The sequence below is a fragment of the Pelobates fuscus genome, chromosome 1 (genome assembly GCF_036172605.1).
Source record: "Pelobates fuscus isolate aPelFus1 chromosome 1, aPelFus1.pri, whole genome shotgun sequence".
NCBI lineage: Eukaryota > Metazoa > Chordata > Amphibia > Anura > Pelobatidae > Pelobates > Pelobates fuscus.
The window spans coordinates 217,214,869-217,234,636 of NC_086317.1; positions in this window are offsets into that span (position 1 = coordinate 217,214,869).

A 19,768-nucleotide genomic window follows, 5' to 3' on the forward strand; every position below is an offset into this window, starting at 1 on the left:
TATATAAAATATGGAAAAACCCAATGGTGCAATAACTTTGGTAATACTGCAACAACAGACAACACTGAGGGCCAACTTACAATTTAAAGAGCTATGACCAGCACTGAGTAAAACAGCATACAGTGGTGTTTTAACTCCCCACGTGTAGGATATTCCTCTAATGATGCTTGCAGTGCCGGTAGTGTTCAGAGCAGCCACACTGCTCTATGAACCAAGCGTGCACTTGAAAAAGCCTACTGTTTGGCGAAACGCGTTGTGTATTTTTACTTTGTTTTTAATTAAAGTATTTTGTGACTACCACTTATCTTTGGTTAGTACATTTACTTTATATGTTGCTGTTTTATCCTGGCTGATTTTTTTTAAACAAGATGCAGTACTTCAAAAGAAATCCCTGGTGGGGATTATTCCACCCACGCTTGGTTCATAGAGCAGTGTGGCTGCTCTGAACACTACCGGCACTGCAAGCATCATTAGAGGAATATCCTACACGTGGGGAGTTAAAATACCACTGTATGCTGTTTTACTCAGAGCTGGTCATAGCTCTTTAAATTGTAAGTTGGCACTCTTAGGACCTCAGTGTTGTCTGTTGTTGCAGTATTACCAAAGTTATTGCACCATTGCGTTTTTCCATCTTTTATATATTTTATATGCTGACGTCTGTCTGGGATGGTGTAAAGAATCTTGTGAAGACACCTCCAATTGTCCAGCAATATCCTACATGTGGGGAGTACTAAATACCACTGTATGCTGTTTTACCTAGAGCTGGGCTTAGCTCTTTAAATTGTAAGTTGGCACTTCTCCACGTCTGTGTTGTTCGTGATCCTTTCCGCATTACGGTTTTGCACTATTGGTCTCCCTTCTCTGCTTTTGTATTCCATATTCGACTACTGAGATCCCAAAGAAAGAACCTAAGAACACTCACTCAAGGTCCACATTGTACCTAAAGACTTTTTCATCTCCCTTTATTTTATTTAGCGCACCCTGTATTTGTTGTCTTAAGATTTTAGTAATACACAAAAATAATGCAAGCATCTGCCAGACGTTTTTTAAGTGTATCTTAATAAATGACTGAAGATGATTTAGAATCAACAAAAATGTTTGTTGACTGTATCCTATAGAGCAATGGTTCTCAATTAATTTTTACCGTGGAACCCTTTGACATAGTGTAACAACACCGAAAAAAATAATAATTTTGCACTACAGAACAGTGTAATGTTTTCTTTCTTGGCAAATTTCTACTGATAGTAAACCGATTGTAGTACTTAGGAGCAGGTGTGCTTCTGTGTGTAGAGTTGGTGTTTGTATATAATTTTAGAATTTTAATACAAGAGTGTGTTTGTATGTTATGCTTGCAACTACGTGCAGTGGTATTTGGATGAAGTGTTGGAATTTTCTTTCCAATTTGACAATGTTTATTGTTTTATGCTTTTCAGGGGTGCAGGACAAAAAGAAGGGGTGGTTAGTGGGAAAAGAAAGTAAAAAGAAAGTAAATTTATACATAATACAATAGATTTCAGTGCATTGCAGGTTATCACATCTGCCCTCAGTATTTGTCAACTGTCATTTTATATATAATTTATATCTGCTGCCTTTGACACTGTTGATCATCAACATCTTCTTCGCATTCTCTGTAATTTTGGTCTACGGGATACTGCTCTCTCCTGGTGCTCCTCCTACCTCTCCCATCGCTCTTTCAGTGTTTCTTTCTCTGACTCCTCCTCTTCCCCCCAACCACTCTCTGTCGGCGTCCCCCAAGGTTCTGTCCTTGGTCCCATACTGTTCTCTATCTACACTGCCTCCCTTGGTAAACTCATCAGCTCCTTTGGCTTCCGTTATCATTTCTATGCGGATGACACGCAAATCTATCTGTCCTCTCTTGATCTCTCTCCTCCTTGACTCGTGTCTCTGGCTGCCTCTCTTCGATTTCCAAATGGATGGCTGCTCACTTCCTTAAACTCAACCTGTCCAAAACAGAACTTCTGGTCTTTCCTCCCTCAAGTGTTACTACTCCCGTGTCTCCCTCCCTCCAAGTCAACGGTGCTACCATCACCTCTACCTCGCAGGCTCGCTGCTGAGGTGTTCTTTTTGACTCCAACCTCTCCTTCACCCTTCATGTCCAATCAATCGTCAAATCCTGTCACTTCCATCTCAAAAACATAGCGCGCATCCGCCCCTATTTAACCCCAGATGCAGCTAAGGTGCTGGTCCATGCTCTTGTTCTCTCTCGCCTGGACTACTGCAATACTCTTCTCAGTGGTCTTACGTGTTCCCAGATTGCACCGCTACCATCTATAATTAATGCGGCAGCGAGGCTCATTTAACTGTCTGCCTGCACTTCTCACGCCTCCCCGCTCTGTCAGTCCCTGCATTGGCTTCCAGTTAGATATAGGGCTCAATTTAAAATTCTGGTGTTTGCTTACAAGTCCCTACATAATGCTGCTCCAAGCTACCTATCCTCCCTAATACACAAGTATGTCCCGTTGACAGGGCCGCCATCAGAAATTTTGGGGCCCCTGACAAAGCACACGGTCTGGGGCCCCCTGGGCCCGCCCACGCCCTACCTAGTCCGCTGACAATGATGCGGGACTGAATGTGGAATGTGGTGTGTATAGTGGAAGTGAATTAGAATGTGTGTAATGGATGTAGTGTCTGTGTGTATTAGATACTGTTTGTGCAGTGAATGCAGAGTGTGTGTTTGTGTAGCGGATGCAGTGTGTATAGTGAACGCAGAGTGTGTTTGAGTAGGGGATGTAGTGTGTGTACAGTGATGTAGTGGATGTAGTGTTTGTGTGTACTAGATGCAATGTGTTTAGTGGATGCAGTGTCTGTAGTGGATGTAGGGTGTGTATTAGACGCAGTGTCTGTGTATAGTGAATGCAGAGTGTTTCAATGTGTGGTGGATGTAGTGTGTGTACTGTGAATACAGGATGTTTGTGTAGTGGATGCTGTGTGTATAGTTAATGCAGAGTGTGTGTCAGTATAGTAAATGCAGTGTGTGTTAGTGTGTAATGAATGCAGTGTGTGTTAGTGTGTAGTGAATGCAGAGTGTGTGTCAGTGTAATGAATGTAGTGTGTGTGTCAGTGTAATGAATGTAGTGGGTGTGTTAGTGCAGTGAATGCAGAGTGTGTGTCAATGTGTAGTGAATGCAGAGTGTGTGTGTGTTAGTGTAGTGAATGCAGAGAGTGTGTTAGTGTGTAGTGAATGCAAAGTGTGTATCAGGGTAGTGTATGCAGAGTGTGTGTCAGTGTAGTGTATGCAGTGTGTGTGTCAGTGTAGTGTATGCCGTGTGTGTGTGTCAGGGTAGTGTATGAAGTGTGTGTCAGTGTAGTGGATGCAGTGTGTGTGTCAGTGTAGTGTATGCAGAGTGTGTGTCAGGGTAGTGTATGCAGAGTGTGTGTCAGTGTAGTGTATGCAGTGTGTGTGTCAGGGTAGTGTATGCAGGGTGTGTGTCAGTGTAGTGGATGCAATGTGTGTCAGGGTAGTGTATGCATAGTGTGTGTCAGGGTAGTGTGTGTGTCAGTGTAGTGTATGCAGTGTGTGTGTGTAAATGGGCAATCTCTGCGGAGGGGGAGGGGTGGGGAAAGGGGCATTTTAATTGTACATTAAATTAATTAAATGTTTCTCCCCCTTCCCTGCTTCTTACCTGTGTCCAGGGAGGGGGAGATTCCATCCCTTGTGGTCCAGTGGCATGGTGGGGCCCCCCAGCTCCCTGTTACTGCAGAGGGGGGCCCAGAACACAGCTTCTTCACATTCAGCTCATTGCCTCCAATAACTCTCGCGAGACCCGCGGAGCGGTGCCATGGCAACCGGGTCTCGCGAGAGTTATTAGAAGAGAGAAGAGAGGAGAAGCTGTGTGCTGGGCCCCCTCTGCGGTAACAGGGAGCCGGGGGCCTGCGGCTGCACACATAGATAGCGATATTTGCTATCTATGTGTGCAGAGAGGGAAAGTGGGGCCCAGGACTGATGGCGGCCCTGCCCGTTGAGGCCCCTACGCTCTGCCAAAGACCTACGTATATATCCTCTGTCCGTACTCCCACCTCTAACGCTCGCCTCCAAGACTTTTCCAGGGCTGCACCTCCCTTCTCCTTAGGAATTTCACCCAGTCTCAATTCATTCAAAAAATCTTTGAAAACTCACTTCTTCAAGAAAGCATATCAATTAAACTGTTAGCAGGTTTTCATCCCCCACTCTCCATGACTCCTCTCCTGCAACTGTCAAAAATTACCTACTAACCCCTCAGTTAATACTTTTCTAACAACCTACTTCGTACCCCTACTTTTACCCTCTGTGTCACTAAACCCCACTCCCTCAAGAATGTAAGCTCATAGAGCAGGGTCCGCCACCTCTCTGTTCCTGTATGTCCAGTTGTCTGGTTACAATTACATGTCTGTTAGTCCACCCATTGTACAGCGCTACGGAATCTGATGGCTCTATATAAATAATAAAATAATAATATTACATAGGTATATTGCTTGGTGGAACTCATACTCAGCTCAAAACCTTGTGCTGGTAGCTCATAGCTCATGTTGTTTTTGGTCAGTTGTGGTACCTACTAGAGATGAGAGTTCCCTACTGGGCCATCTAGCTATCCAATTTTCTATCCTTCCTAGCGCGTGCTTGCAATTTCCCTGCGGTTGTTATCTAATCTGGTTTGCGCCTCGGTTCCTCTGTCCAGGTACTCCCTTCTGTGCCAACACTTTCTAATTGGGTCCCCATGGACCAGGTGGGTGATAGATTACGGTGAATCACATAAGTGTGTAGTGTTGGATTTTAATGTAAATGTACATTTGTGTGTAGTATTGGTGTTTGAGTGAAGGGTGTGTTTGAGTGTTAGTATATAATTTTAGAAGAGTTCAGGGGTGTCTTTGTATATCATGTTTGAGTTTGCAGGGTTGTGTTTGCATGTTGTTTTGGAGTTTGATTGATGGGATGTCTGCACTGACACACTTACAGATATATATATATATATGCATATATATATATATGCATATATATATATATATATATATATATATATATATATATGCATATATATATATATATATATATATATATATATATATATGCATATACATATATATATGCATATATATATATGCATATATATGCATATATATTTGTGCATGGAATTTCTAATACGTAATGGAATGTAGAAGGAGATGCAAAGTTGGTTGAGGTGTGCTGAAACCAATGTACGAGTAGGCCTGTAATAAAAAGAGGGCAAAAGGAGGATTCGAAGTAAACACACTTTATTGCAAATTTTACAGCAAGATTTCTGAAGGCTTGTCGGAGCTCCCTCTCATGTCAAGGTATATAAGTATTATAAATTGAGGATTTCCAGCGTCCCAGTCTCTTAATGATGTGGACTGGTGTGTTAGAGCTTGAAGCTGACGATGCTGCGCCTATACGGAATGAGTGACCAGAGAAGGAAGCTGGGTTGTAGCCCAACCTTGATAGTAGGGTTCTGACGTGAGAAATGAATTTAGCTGTGGCGAGTGGGTGCTCTTGGAGTAGTAATAGTGGAGTGTGAGTACGTGTGGTGAGACAACAGGAGTATGTCAAGTATTTTTACTGTTCACCAAACATTCTCGGTAGGGAAGAGGGGAATGATAGTTGGATAAGCGGTGTGATTGGTTTTAGTAATGAATGAATTAAGTGGTCTTCTACTTTCTTTAGGTGAGAAAGTTTAAGGCATAATGCAGTATCTACTTGATGTATAACTGTGAATTCCCTAGGTCTGAGGAAACCGTAGAAAGCCAAGATGGCGGCTTTGATGACCAGATTTGTATTACAGTCAAACGGGGATTTGTCCAGTAGGTCGCTAAGAAGTCTAAATATGGGAGCATCTATCGGTAATCTGGTAGTGCCAGGGGGAACCTTTTAAATACCCTTGAGCAGGGCCGGATTAACATAGGGGCTGATGGAGCTGCAGCTCCAGGCCCAGGCCCATAGAATAGGCCCATTGAAAAAAAAAAAAAAAAAAAAAAATTTTTTTTACATTTTTTTTTTTTTTTACACACACACTACTCTTAGGTTTGCCACCTGCCTGGTATTTTACTGGCACAGACGGTATTTGAGACTGCCTGGCCGTGCCGGTATTGCAGTAATACTGGCAATACAAATGCAGGTATTTTTCTCAGAATAAGTAGAGATTACTCTGCAATACCAGCACCGGCCAGTAGGGGTCACTGTGTGTGGAGGGAGGCAGGGATAGGAAGTTACAGCATATCCCCATAGACATATAATACCTAGACGCCGCATTGACCTCGGGGGGCCATGAAATGCGGGCGCCATTTTGGGCCGGTCACCCGGTGTGGTATTATATGTCTATATATTAGGACTTCTGTCCCTAATTTTTTTTAATTTACTTTGCCTTAGTGACAAATCTCACTTTAGTAAATAGTGATGTGATTGTTTGTTCTCCTATTCTCTTTATGCTATCTCCATGCGGACTTCAAAGGGCAAAAGACAGAGCTGACAATAATAAAGAGTTGTAAATATCTACATTTCATTTTGCACAGTTCCAAAATCCATATTAGTTAAAAATAGGTGAAAAGTAAATACATTACAAATCAGACAAAGATCCAGTCCCAGTTTAAAACATGTGTATTAAGATGATAGATTGTGGGGTTAGTTCACTAAACGTATAATTTTAGCAAACCTAAATCCGAATGCAACGCATAGTTTCAATCAGGAAATTCAAATAATTTCAATGTATTGAGTAAACTTAGTCGATAACGTAAATAACCACAGAGGTCTTAAAGCAGCAAATGTCAGTTAATTTTATTTAATATCCCAGGATTAAACATCATGCTACTGGATCTATACACCCTCCAGGTGGATTTTAAGACTAACCATGTTTACTTTGAGGACCTTGCTCTGCAGATCATAGACATGTCTATGCTGCAGATCACACTGTGACCGATCCAAGTCAATGCGGCGTCTAGTATTTTATGTCTATGCATATCCCTGCTTCTCTGTACTACTCACTGACCCGTGGGGACCAGCAACACAGCACAGAGTCCAGACATCAGCTCGACAGCTCAGATAAGTGAGGGATGGGGGGGGAAAGGCAGCAGGGACACATGGGGACACTAGGGGACACATGTGGACACTGAGACACTAGGGGACACATGTGGACACTGAGACACTAGGGGACACATGTGGACATTGAGACACTAGGGAACATATGGGGACACTGAGACACATGGGGGCACAGACACTAGGACACATGGGGACACAGACACTGAGACACTTGGGGACACTGAGACACATGGGGATGCTGAGACACATGGGGACGCTGTTTCTCCCAGTGTCCCCCATCCAGTGTCGCTAGTGTCTGTGTCCCCAAGTCTCCCAGTGTCTGTGTCCCATGTCTCTGTGTGCCTAGTGTCACCATGTCTATGTCCACAACTGTCCCCATGTCTCCCAGTGTCCCCAAGTGTCTGTCTCCCAGCCAGTGTCCCCTAGTCTCCCAGTGTCCCCTAGTCTCCCAGTGTCCCATAGTCTCCCAGTGTCTGTGTTCCCATGTCTCTGTGTCCCTAGTGTCTTAGTGTCCCCAAATGTTTCAATGTCCCCATGTCTCCCAGTGTCTGTGTCCCTAGTGTCTGTGTCCCCATTTCTTCCAGTTTCCCTAAATGTCTGTGTCCCCATGTCTCCCAGTGTCCCCGGGTCTCTGTGTCCCCAGGTCTCAGTGTCCCCATGTCGCTCAGTGTCCTAGTGACATGGGGACACACTGAGACACTGGGAGAAATGGGGACACTGAGACACTGGGAGACTACGGGACTGGGCAACATGGGGACACTGACACTGTGATACATAGCGACACTGAGACACTGGGTGACTTGCGAGACTGAGACACTGGGAGCAATCCATCTATACAGCAGAATCAAACTGTGAGTAGTTTGTTGGTGATTTTACAGATGTCACTCTGATGTCACTCCTTGTGATTATACAAAGGATTAAGGCTAGTATTTTGTTCCAAGAAAGGTGGCAACCTTAACTATTCTTCACATACTCTTGCTTAAAGTAGCACTATAGGGTCAGGAACACAATCATGTATTTCTGACCCTATTATGTTAAAACCACCACCCTGCCCCCTTCTTGCCTCCCTAAGTATAGTAAAATATAACTTGTATTCAAGTCTGCAGCTGCTGGCTCTGCCTCTGAACTGACTGTCTGCTGACATCATCAGAAGTGGTGGTCTGAGCAAATTACAATACTTCCCCATAGGATTGTCTGAGACTGTCAACTAGGCAGATCGGGGCAGAGCCAGCAAAAGTCATAGCCCTGGCCAATCAGCATCTCCACATAAAGATAAATTGAATCAATGCATCTCTATGAGGAAAGTTCAGTGTCTGCATGCCGAGGGTGGAGACACTGAATAGCAGTGCTGCACACTAGGCAGTACTGCCCCAGGAAGCACCTCTAGCAGCCATCTAAGGAGTGGCCAGTGGAGTTATTTTCTCTGAAAAGACAGTGTTTACTGCAAAAGGCCTGAATGGAATGATTCTACTAACCAGAACAAATACAATAAGCTGTAGTTGTTCTGCTGACTATAGTGTCCCTTTAAGTTTGGAAGCTTAAGAGGGATGTATGGGAACAAAACTTGTGTGGCAAAACTCTAACACTGTGGCATGTCCCCATTCATCTACACTCACTACATACACCCTTTATCTGTCTCAGACTATATACCAGGAACTTCTGCCTGCTAGTAAGAAGGTAAGGAGACAAGTGGACCAGTGAGTGCTAGGAGACAGTCCTTAGAAAGCATTGAGTGAGTGCATCATTAGACGCATTTATGTCAAGCTCATGGTGCTGCATAGTATGCCCTTAGTTGGACAGCCTGCATGATTGGCGGGCAGCCTGACATGCATTCATGCCAGGCTGTCCTTCAAATTCTTTGGACAGACATGCCCCCTTTTTGGGCATGTTCTCCCCTTTTGGCAGGTCTGGTCACGTGATTCGCACCGGTGGCCACCCTTTTATCCCGCCCATTGACTGCCTGCTTCACTGGACACTGCTGTTAAGGGTTATGGATTTAATTGAAAGATATAAATTAGAGAGATATTAGCATAGAGTATGTGTTTTCTTATAGCTGCATCCTATGAGTTTCCCTCCAGCACCATCTCCATCAGATACATGACGCTTGGGAGGTATGATTGTTTTAATGTTTTTGGTCGATAAGATTCCGTAATTAGGCCCATCATAATTGTCAGCACCAGGCCCAGTGTGCTCTTAATCCGGCCCTGCCCTTGAGGATTTTCTTAATAGGGTAGGAAGTTAAGAAAGGTGCGTGGTTAGGAACGGTTGTGAGGACATGGTGTTGTACCCCGGTAAGGTAGAGTTTTATGGTATTATGTGATAATTTAAGGTGTAGGTGACAGAAGGAGGCAAAAGCCACCATAGTTTTAATGGAAATGTCTCCTTGTAAGTAAAACTCTGCAGTGAATTTGTTAAAAATAGTCAGTGCCCTAGCATAAGTGATAGTGGTGTTGGATGAAAGTGTATGGTGCGTGAGTGCCTGTGCGCGGTGTAATAGCCTGCTTAATCCAGGATTAGCTTGTGGAACGGTGGTATCCTGGATGGGCCGTAGGGAGTGCCTGGAAGAAGACCTGAAATTGATAGCGTGAAAGAGCATCAGCAGCTGTGTTATGGACACCAGGAATGTGTATGCAGACTAGATGGAACTGAGAGGTTGCTGCCAGCCACGTCAGCTTGCAAATCAGCCTCATAATAGTTAACAAGGATGACCACCCCTTGCTAATGATTTCACAAGCTGCGGAGTTATCTGAGTAGCATTTTACTGCCTTGCCGGTCCACAGATGACCCCATGTATGGGCGGCTGCCACGATGAGGTAGATCTCAAACAATGTGGATGTTTCTCTAAAGGGCATCCATCTCAGTGGGCCAGTGATCCCTAAACCAGTGGTTGCCGAAAATGGCTACGAACCCTGTGTGTGCTGCTGCGTCTGTGTAAATTGTGGGTGAGAGCTCTGAAAGTGGAGGAATTAACAAAGAGACCCATTCGGGTTCCATTTGGCCAAGAATCTACTCCACATGTGTAAATCTGCTCTGGCCAGTCGTCCAGTATGACTGGACAGGAGTCGGGCACCCAATGGAGCAAATGAAGTAGCCTAGAGACAAAAGGCCTACCCTGCGGAATGATACGCATCATGAAGTTAAGGGACCCCAAAACGGACTGGAGTCCCCTCCTTGTGCATGTAACACTCCGCAGGAACAGGACAATTTCATCCCTAATGTGAGTCAATTTCTCTGGTGGTAGGCTGGCTTGGAAAGTTGTCTTAGACAATGCTCAAGAAAACGAGCTTGGTAGAGGGACCAAGCATTTTGCTTGGTGACAGAGGGACCCCTGGTGAAGGAAAAGGGCTGTGGGGCTTTGAATACTGCATGGTGTTTGTGAGCCTGGTTTAATCAACAAAAAATCGTCCAGATAGTGGATAATGGACGGACACCTGACTATGTTTAAGAGCAGCCAGCAGAGGGTCTCTGCGAAGATGTCAAATAGTTTGAGGTTGCTCCTAGACCTGAACGTGAGCCGGGTAGAGAAAAAATACTTGTCCCTCCATTTAACACCATGCAAGTGCCATAGTGAGGGGTGAATGGGTAGCAGTTTAAAGGCGTTGGTAATATCTGTCTTGCTTAACCATGCCTTACTGCCTGTTGTAATAATAGCTTGCATGGCGTCATAAATTTTGGCATATTGCTGTGAGAACTCCTCAGCAGGTATGAGAGAGTTGATGCTGGGAATGGAGGAAGAATGAGGTGCAGAGAGGTCAATAATCAAGCGTTTTTTATTGGAGTATTTGTGAATGGCTACCCCGATGGGATTGGTGCGCCAAGATGAGAATTGTGAAGACAAGAAAGGTACGATCATGAAACCAGCCTTGATTTCTGTGGACAGAAGGTGGTCAACCGTAAACAGGTCATTGGATGCTGATAGTAGGTTAGGGCATTCGAGTGTACCTGTGGGGATGGCAATAAAGCCCGTGTGAAACCCCTGTGAGAAACCCGTCACCAGATAATCTTCCAGATGCCTAGCTGGGTGTGAATGCAGATAGTAATCCAGGATGTTAATGTTAACCTCGGTTAGTCATTTCTTGGGTGACAGTCGGGCAAGGCACATAGTCTTGGTGTGAGCTCTGAAGCAGATGGAGCAGATGGAGCACTAAAACTGCATGCCCCTGCATTAAAGTTATTGCACACCTGCGCCTTGCCCAGGAATGAAATGGGTCTGCCCAGCTTGTCTCTCTGCCCGCCTTCCTGTCTTGTGTGTGGGGTGAAGGAGTGGGGAGAAGGGTCTGCCTCGCAAGGGCACAAGTCAGTGGAGTGAGAAGCGGAACTACAGGAGGCACAAGGCGGGGGCCTCAAACCGACAAAGTGACAGCAAAACAGTTCTGTATCCATCTGGCACCAGTCAATTCTTATGTTGAACTGTGCCAGATGAGTAGCTGCCTTGGCCGACATAGTCATAAAATGAGGACCCTCTGTACTTGATGCTTAAGTCAACTACCTTGTGTATGTACAAATCAAGCTCTTCCCTCCTATGTGGGTACACCGTGCAGATAACGTCACAATAAATGCCAAAGGCGATGACAAACTGGGGAATGGAAAGTTTCTTATTAAGTCGTGGATCTCTAACTTTTAAGATTCCTGAAATGTCACTGTAATTATAAACTGTATTCTCTAGGAGGTCTTGAGAGGCTATTTGTGAGTTGTGACACTATATTAACATCCTTTCTATCCAGAATGTCCTTCTTTATGAAAGCTGGAACAGAGTGAGCTGGTGAGACATATATGGTAGTGACTGGAGGGGGAGGGGGAGGGGGAAGGAGGGGTATGCCAGCCTGAACGGCCGAGACAGCCAGGGAGGGTCTGAGGGGCCTGACAAGTCACCTCGGGTGGCTATGGCCAATTCCACTTTCAGCAGCCTGTTGTTGATCGTTTGGAGGTTGGCCAAAATTGCAGTCAGGGTCTCCTGAGTGGAATCTGAGTTGTTAGTTGATGGCCCTTTCGAACTAGTGCCGGGCCTAGGGTCGTTGGCCTGTGCTGTCAGGAGCCTGTATAGTTCTGCCTTTCTAGCAGTGGCTGGAAAGGGGATACCCCTGAGTCTGAGCTCTGCTAATGTTTTTGGAATAGTCCACTATCTCAGCGATCTGGGTGTAGAATGGGTGAGGTAATCCTCTGGAGACCCAGGCCTGACTGGCGTGCTGGGTATTTCATCCAATGGCAGATCGATGATTGGGATGGATTCTTGTGACATTCTGAAAAAGGAATAATGATTTTGACCTTTGGAGAACTGGCCTGCTAACTAGTGCTGAGGAGAAGAATTTAACTAGAACCAAGTGATAGGTGAGGCCATGCTAGTGCCAAGTGGCGGTGAGAGGCTCTAAGTATGATTTTGGCCAAGGGAATTCTTGGCCACTTGAACGTGGTGGCAGGATGTTGGCCTCTCGGTGACCGTAAGAGATTCAAAACGTGTGGCCGTGACTTGGGGAGCCCTAGTTGAGCCCTAAAGAAGGGCGAGCGAGGTGGCTAACTATGATTTTGGACGTGGGGCTGAACCTCCGTGTTGAGGTGGGGAGTAGACCTTGTGGGACTGGTGTAGTTGCATAGGGTTGCTAGGGCCAGCTCCTAACCCTAAATACCAGTTCTCTAACCTGATGGGGCTTGTCTTTTTGAATGATGTGCTTGAATGTATGTAGATACTAACCTTGAGTATTAGTCCTATTGCTTTGGACAAGGCACAGGAAGACTTCAATATATTTTTGCTTCTGAAGGAACAGGTCCGGCTAAGGTATCCTAGGGGTAAGATAGATGCTAGTGGGCCTGAGGCGTGCCACTGGTATGCCTAGTGTACAAATGTTGAACGTTTTGATAGGTGTGTATCAATGATACTGTAATGTAAGAACCTGTGTAAGATGAGGGACCTGAACGTTGGTCCATAATTAGAGACAAGCCCCTGGGTTCCCACAATTGTAAATTTAAATGATAAGAAGGCGGAGTGAGGCCTTAAGGAGAAACGTAATCGTAGTAAGTAAGATTAACAATACCTGGTACTGAAATACAGGATACCAGGTAGGCTGTTGGTGGTTGATGGCATTGAAACTTGGCAAAACTGCGGTATTGACGCAGGTCTAAGTAATGAAATGTAGAAACGAAAGACAAGCAACGTACCGTTAAGATTAGCAGTAGCAAAGTGGTGTAAGATTAGTAGGTGATTGTTGTTGAAATCGTAGTGAAGGATCTTTGCCGTGGCCCATTTAGAAGTTTAGAAACCACTTCGGGGGGTGGAGGGAGTTGAGGCTGAATGAGGCTGTGGAGGCTGAATGAGGCCTCAAGGTGAAGACAAATACAACTGGCAAACCTTTCTTACCTGATACAGTAATACAGGATACTGGGATAACACTTCCTGGAGACTGCTTGAAGGAAATGTAGTTGAGCCTAAAATCATACGCATACTAAGTATAACGAACCAGTATATAAGGTTTTTGGAAAACAGTAATTTAGCAATCGTGCTTATGGTCTGTAATGAGCATGGTGAAAAGGAACCGTGAGAGCTTAACCTATGACATGCTAAAACAAAGATAAAGACATAGTTGTTAACGGAGCGAACTTAGTTACGCAGAAAGACTAGTCGTGTGATTATGGAAAGGAATGATATTATATTATGTGAGACTAAGTTCCAGCGGGCGTAAATAATGGTGCCTTTACTTATTAAGTGATTATAACCTGACCGTGCCTTTAAGAAGAATCCCCCCATGTGTAAAAATGAAGTGTCCCATAAAATTACATGACCATAGCCGAGGTATAATAAAAGAACAGAATTTACTATTTTAACCAGTAATAACTAATGAGCCATATATTGAACTGTGGTGAAACCAACCTCGCCACTGGGCATTGGAGAAGCCTATTTGCCCGCCTCCTGCCTGCTGACTATGGCCCCTGGGAGATTTGGCCCTTTAAATACAGTATTTGGGCATGTTGTATTTTATTATGCTGCTACTGGCCCTTTAAGAACCATCTGGGGACATACTGTGACTTTAGGGAACAATGCCCCTTTAAGACTATGGCCCCTGGAAGATATTGCCTGTTAAAGACTATTTTAGCAGATTGGATTTTAAAAGACTTGCTGTCCCTTTAAATTGTATCTGAGCAGTTCTGCAGCTTTAAATTGGCACTTCGAATGCAGCCGAAGTAGTCGAAGTGCCCGCCATTCGACGAACGAACACGTGGCGGCGGCCATCTTTGTTCATTCGAACGAGGTTAGCGGTATGTGTAGCCAAATCCATGGAACTGAAATCGGCAACACATTTGAACATCAATGAACACCGCTGACCCTTACCTTCTCCTACACTCCGTTTTCAGCTGCAGAGACTAAGTCCCGTTCGGCAGTTTGAACTCACTGCTATACTAAGCTAAATGCACGAACGGCCCCATTCAGTCATTTTTCTGTGTAAAATTGACCGGCCACACAGCCCAAATCTATGGAACTGTTTTGGGCAGGAAAATGTGCTGGCGGTCGGTCATAAAGGACTCCCACCTAACTTTTTATGTACCGGGGGGATTTGTATGATTTTGGTTATGTTTATATTTAAAGTATGCTGATTCTGAATATGTATATTTTATGTGAATTTGATGCATATCTTTAAAGTTACAGTATATGTATAAAAAGTGTAATTTTCCTGCCTGTGATAAATTACATTAACCCATTGTGTTCAGTAATTATATCACAGGCAGAGGGGAGGGATTGTATGTTGGTGCTGTGTGTGTTTTACGGTTTTCCTGTAAATGATTGGTTGTACTGTGTCCCACCCTGTGGGATGTCTCCTTGCATGGGGACTTGCATAAAAGCCAGTGTGTGGTCATTAAAAGTTCAGATCATCTTGGACCTTCATGAATTTCGGCTCATGTTTGGGGGATTGGAGAACTACACTCTGGGGATTGCTTTAATCACTATACTCCCCATGGTATAATCACTAAGCTCTGCTAATAGCTTGTTCTTGTTCCTGCTCTCTGGAATTCAGAGAGGTCCACCTACTGGAAGCTGGACCCTGGTCTTGGGTCCAGAGTGGGTGGAGACGGCGAGACCCCAACCAAGCTGTGGCGGTTCATGGGGGCTGCGGTGGTTCATGGGGTCTGCAGTGGTTATGGTGTAAGGCAGAGTGCTTGGAGTCCTCAGAAAGCACTAGGAGCATCCATCAGCGGAAGGTACCCGGTCGGGGTGCCAGTGGTTCCGTTACATGAACACCTAATTGAATAGAGGATGCTGAAAATGTGACAGGTGGAAAGTTCTTTCGTTTTAACGAATGGCATAACAATTCTCTTAGTAACAGTTAGGTGAATTTAACATTTAAGCCTACTGTGTTCGGCTAGAAACGAACAATTGGAGAGGACTGGTAAGCGAACAAACGAAGGTGAGTGTACTCTGTGGTCGCCGCACGAACCGCAGAAGTACACGAACAGATGAATATGCACGAACAGGTAAGTATTATGAAGGGAGCCTATCCCCGCCTTTTTAGGCCCGAACGTGGGAAATAGCCGGACGCTATTTCCCACATTATGCTTACGTGGACGTGCCGGTCTCATGACTGGAAGCCGGGAAGCGATGTCGGTTAGAAGCCGGTTGGCAGGCACGGAGGTCGGAGTCAGGAAAACTGCTGGCGACAAACTGCTGCTGGAGGCTGGGATTTTGGCGGGAACTACGGACCGGAAGTGCTGGTTGCTATGGAGAATACAAACAGCTTCTACGTCAAAAGTGAGTAGGAGGGTAGGAGTTTAAATAGGGGTCATAACTCCTCCCCCAAATTCTGGCCAAATTGCCTTTTTAACATATATACACCCACACATTAACAAACAGAAACACACATAGAAACAAACTGGCACATACACACAGTCATATACACACTGACACACAGAAACCCACTGACACACACACACTTGCACATGCACACACTGACACACAGAGACACACACTGACAGATACAAACACTGGCACACACACACTGGCACACAGATAGACACACTGGCAGATACACTGACACACAGTTACACACTGGCACATACACATACACACATTGACACTCAGACACACATCTTGGCACACAGATACACACACTGACACACAGGTATACACACCTTGACAGGTACACACACTGACACATAGACAAGATGCACACACTGACAGATACATTGACACAGATGCACATACAGATACACACATTGATAAATATCTTGAAATACAGATACACACGCTGACGCACAGTGACACATGCACACCTTGGCATACAGATACACACACAGATACATAAACACACACAGGTCATAATATTTGTATTTGCAGGCAACCTTCCGTTCGGTTACCTTTTATCTTGCTTGGAGTGCTGATGGCTGCTGAAGTGCTGCTGGCTACTGTTCTCTCACTTCTCCTGCCTTTTCTCCGTCTTGCTCGGCACGCTCTAAGTCTGGGAGGAAGTGACACACTGTCAGTTCCTCCTAGCATCCAGTACAGTCCAGTAAGACGCCACAGCCTTTTAAGACCGCAACCAGGTCCCTGTAGTTCAGTGATACCAATTGGGTGGCCCTAAGTGCATGGAACACCTGATGGGCAAATCCTTACGAAACCCCAATTTTGTTCTAAAATAAAACATTTTAGCTGACATTTTAAAAATTAGGATGTAAAAAACAAGTTATCTGGAATCTGATTCAATATATTTTTTTTTTTTAAACTCTCCATCAGGTCTGACCTATTTAAAGATTATGATTTCTTTCTTATGTAGAAGATGATTTGGCTGTTTGTAGTAAGGCTAAGCAGAGAGTCCCTAATCTAATCTGCAGCAAACCTATACAATGTCGCTATGTTATATTCTGTACAGTTTTGAAAGTGAATGAGCAGGGGTCAAGTCCTGGGTAAAAAAGTGCAGGAACTCACCCAAGACCCACTCCCCGCCCCCTTCCCCCCGCCCCCCCCCCCTCACACCACAAAAAAATGATACGCTTGTATGCAGGGGCTGAGTAAGGGCACGGGGCTGAGGAGGGGGACAGGAGCTGAGGCAGAGGGACAGGAGCTTAGGAGGGGTGGGGGGCATGGGCTGAGGAAGGGGACATGGGCTGAGGTAAGGGATGGGGGCTGAGGAAAGGGACAGGAACTGAGGGGCTGAGGAAAGGGACAGGAACTGAGGGGCTGAGGAAAGGGACAGGAACTGAGGGGCTGAGGAGGGGGACAGGGGCTGACGAAGGGGGCAGGGGCTGAGGAGGGGGGCAGGGGCTGAGAAGAGGGAAAGGGGCTGAGGAAGGGGGACAGGGGCTGAGGAAGGGGGACAGGGGCTGAGGAAAAGGGACAGGGGCTGAGGAAAAGGGACAGGGGCTGAGGAAAAGGGGCAGGGGCTGAGGAAAAGGGACAGGGGCTGAGGAAGAGGGACAGGGGCTGAGGAAGAGGGACAGGGGCTGAGGAAGAGGGACAGGGGCTGAGGAAGAGGGACAGGGGCTGAGGAAGAGGGACAGGGGCTGAGGAGGGGGGCAGGGGCTGAGGAGGGGGACAGGGGCTGAGGATGGGGACAGGGGCTGATGCTCGTATGCAGGGGCTGAGTAAGAGCACTGGGCTGAGTAAGGTGGACAGGGGCTGAGTAAGGTGGACAGGGGCTGAGTAAGGTGGACAGGGGCTGAGGAGGGGGACAGGGGCTAAGGAGGGGGACAGGGGCTAAGTAAGGTGACAGTGCTGTGGAAAAAGGACAGGAGCTTAGGAGGAGGGGGGGCATGGGTTGAGGAAGGGGCCATGGGCTGAGTTAGGTGGCAGGGCTGAGGAAGAGGGACAGGAGCTTAGGAGGAGGGGGGCATGGGCTGAGGAAGGGGCCATGGGCTGAGGAGGGGGACAGAGGCTGAGGAGGGGGACAGAGGCTGAGGAGGGGCGCAGGGGCTGATGAAGGGAGCAGGGGCTGAGTAAGAAGACAGGGACTGGGGAGGGAGACAGGGACTGAGTAAGGGGACAGGGCTTGAGGAGGGGGACAGAGACTGAGGAAAGGGACAGGGACTGAGGAGGGGGGCAAGGACTGAGGAGGGAGACAGGGCTTGAGGAGGGGGGCAGGGACTGAGGAGGGGGACAGGGCTTGAGGAGGGGGGCAGGGACTGAGGAGGGGGGCAGGGACTGAGGAGGGGGGCAGGGACTGAGGAGGGGGGCAGGCACTGAGTAAGGGGACATGACTTGAGGAGGGGGGCATGGACTGAGGAAAGGGACAGGGACTGAGGAGGGAGACAGGGACTGAGGAGGGAGACAGGGACTGAGGATGGAGACAGGGACTGAGGAGGGAGACAGGGCCTTAAATAGGGGGACAGGGACTCGAGAAAGGGACTTAGGAGGGGGACAGGGACTGAGGAGGGGGACAGGAACTGAGATGGGGGACAGGGAATGAGGAGGGGGGACAGGGCCTTAAATATGGGGACAGGGACTGAGGAGCGGGGACAGGGCCTTAAATAGGGGGACAGGGACTGAGGAGGGGGGACAGGGCCTTAAATAGGGGGACAGGGACTGAGGAGGGGGACAGGGACAGGCCTGAGGAAGGGGGGCAGGGCCTTAAATAGGGGGACAGGGACAGGCCTGAGGAAGGGGGACAGGGCCTTAAATAGGGGGACAGGCCTGAGGAGGGGGACAGGGACTGAGAAGGGGGACAGGGACTGAGGAGGGGGACAGGGACTGGGGAAAGGGACTAAGGAGGGGGTCTGGAACTGAGGAGGGAGACAGGGACTGAGGAGGGGGACAAGGCCTTAAATAGGGAGACAGGGACTTGGGAGGGGGACAGGGACTGAGGAGGAGGACAGGGACTGAGGAGGGAGACAGGGACTGGGGAGGGGGACAGGGACTGAGGAGGAGGACAGGGACTGAGGAGGGAGACAGGGACTGGGGAGGGAGACAGGGACTGGGGAGGGAGACAGGGACTGGGGAGGGAGACAGGGACTGAGGAGGGGGACAGGGACTGAGGAGGAGGACAGGGACTGAGGAGGGAGACAGGGACTGGGGAGGGAGACAGGGACTGAGGAGGAGGACAGGGACTGAGGAGGGAGACAGGGACTGAGGAGGGAGACAGGGACTGGGGAGGGGGACAGGGACTGAGGAGGGAGGACAGGGACTGAGGAGGGAGGCAGGGACTGGGGAGGGAGACAGGGACTGAGGAGGGGGGGCAGGGACTGAGGAAAGGGATTAAAAAAAAAAACCTAAAGTGCCTTCCCCCCTCCCTGAGGCTTACCTTGGGCCAGGAGGGGTGGGACAGGACCTGGAACCTGCAGCCTGCAGCCTGTGGAGTAAGCCGGCCTCTCCTGATGATGTCAGGAGGAAGGGGCATGACTTCTTCTGCTCCCCAGCGGTCCTGTGAGAAGAGCAGAGGAAGCCACGCCCCCTCCTACTGACATCATTAGGAGAGGCCGGACGACTCCACTGACTGCAGGGGGAGAGGTGAGTTTAAAAATCCGAGTCCCCAGTCAGAGGCAAGGGATTCGGATTTGTGCTCCCCCTGCTCTGGCAGCCGCTTGTGCCAGTCCTGGGTCCTGCAGGACTAGTAATGGGAACGGCGTTCCTGCTGTGGAAAAAGTGCGGGAACGCCGTTCCCACGCGTTCCTGCAGGACTCGAGCCCTGTGAATGAGTGAAAGTACTGATTGTCGTAATTTGAAGAGAGAGATCCTTAAAGGGACACTATAGTCACCAAAACAACTACAGCTTATTGTATTTGTTCTCGTGAGTAAAACTAAGCAAAAGA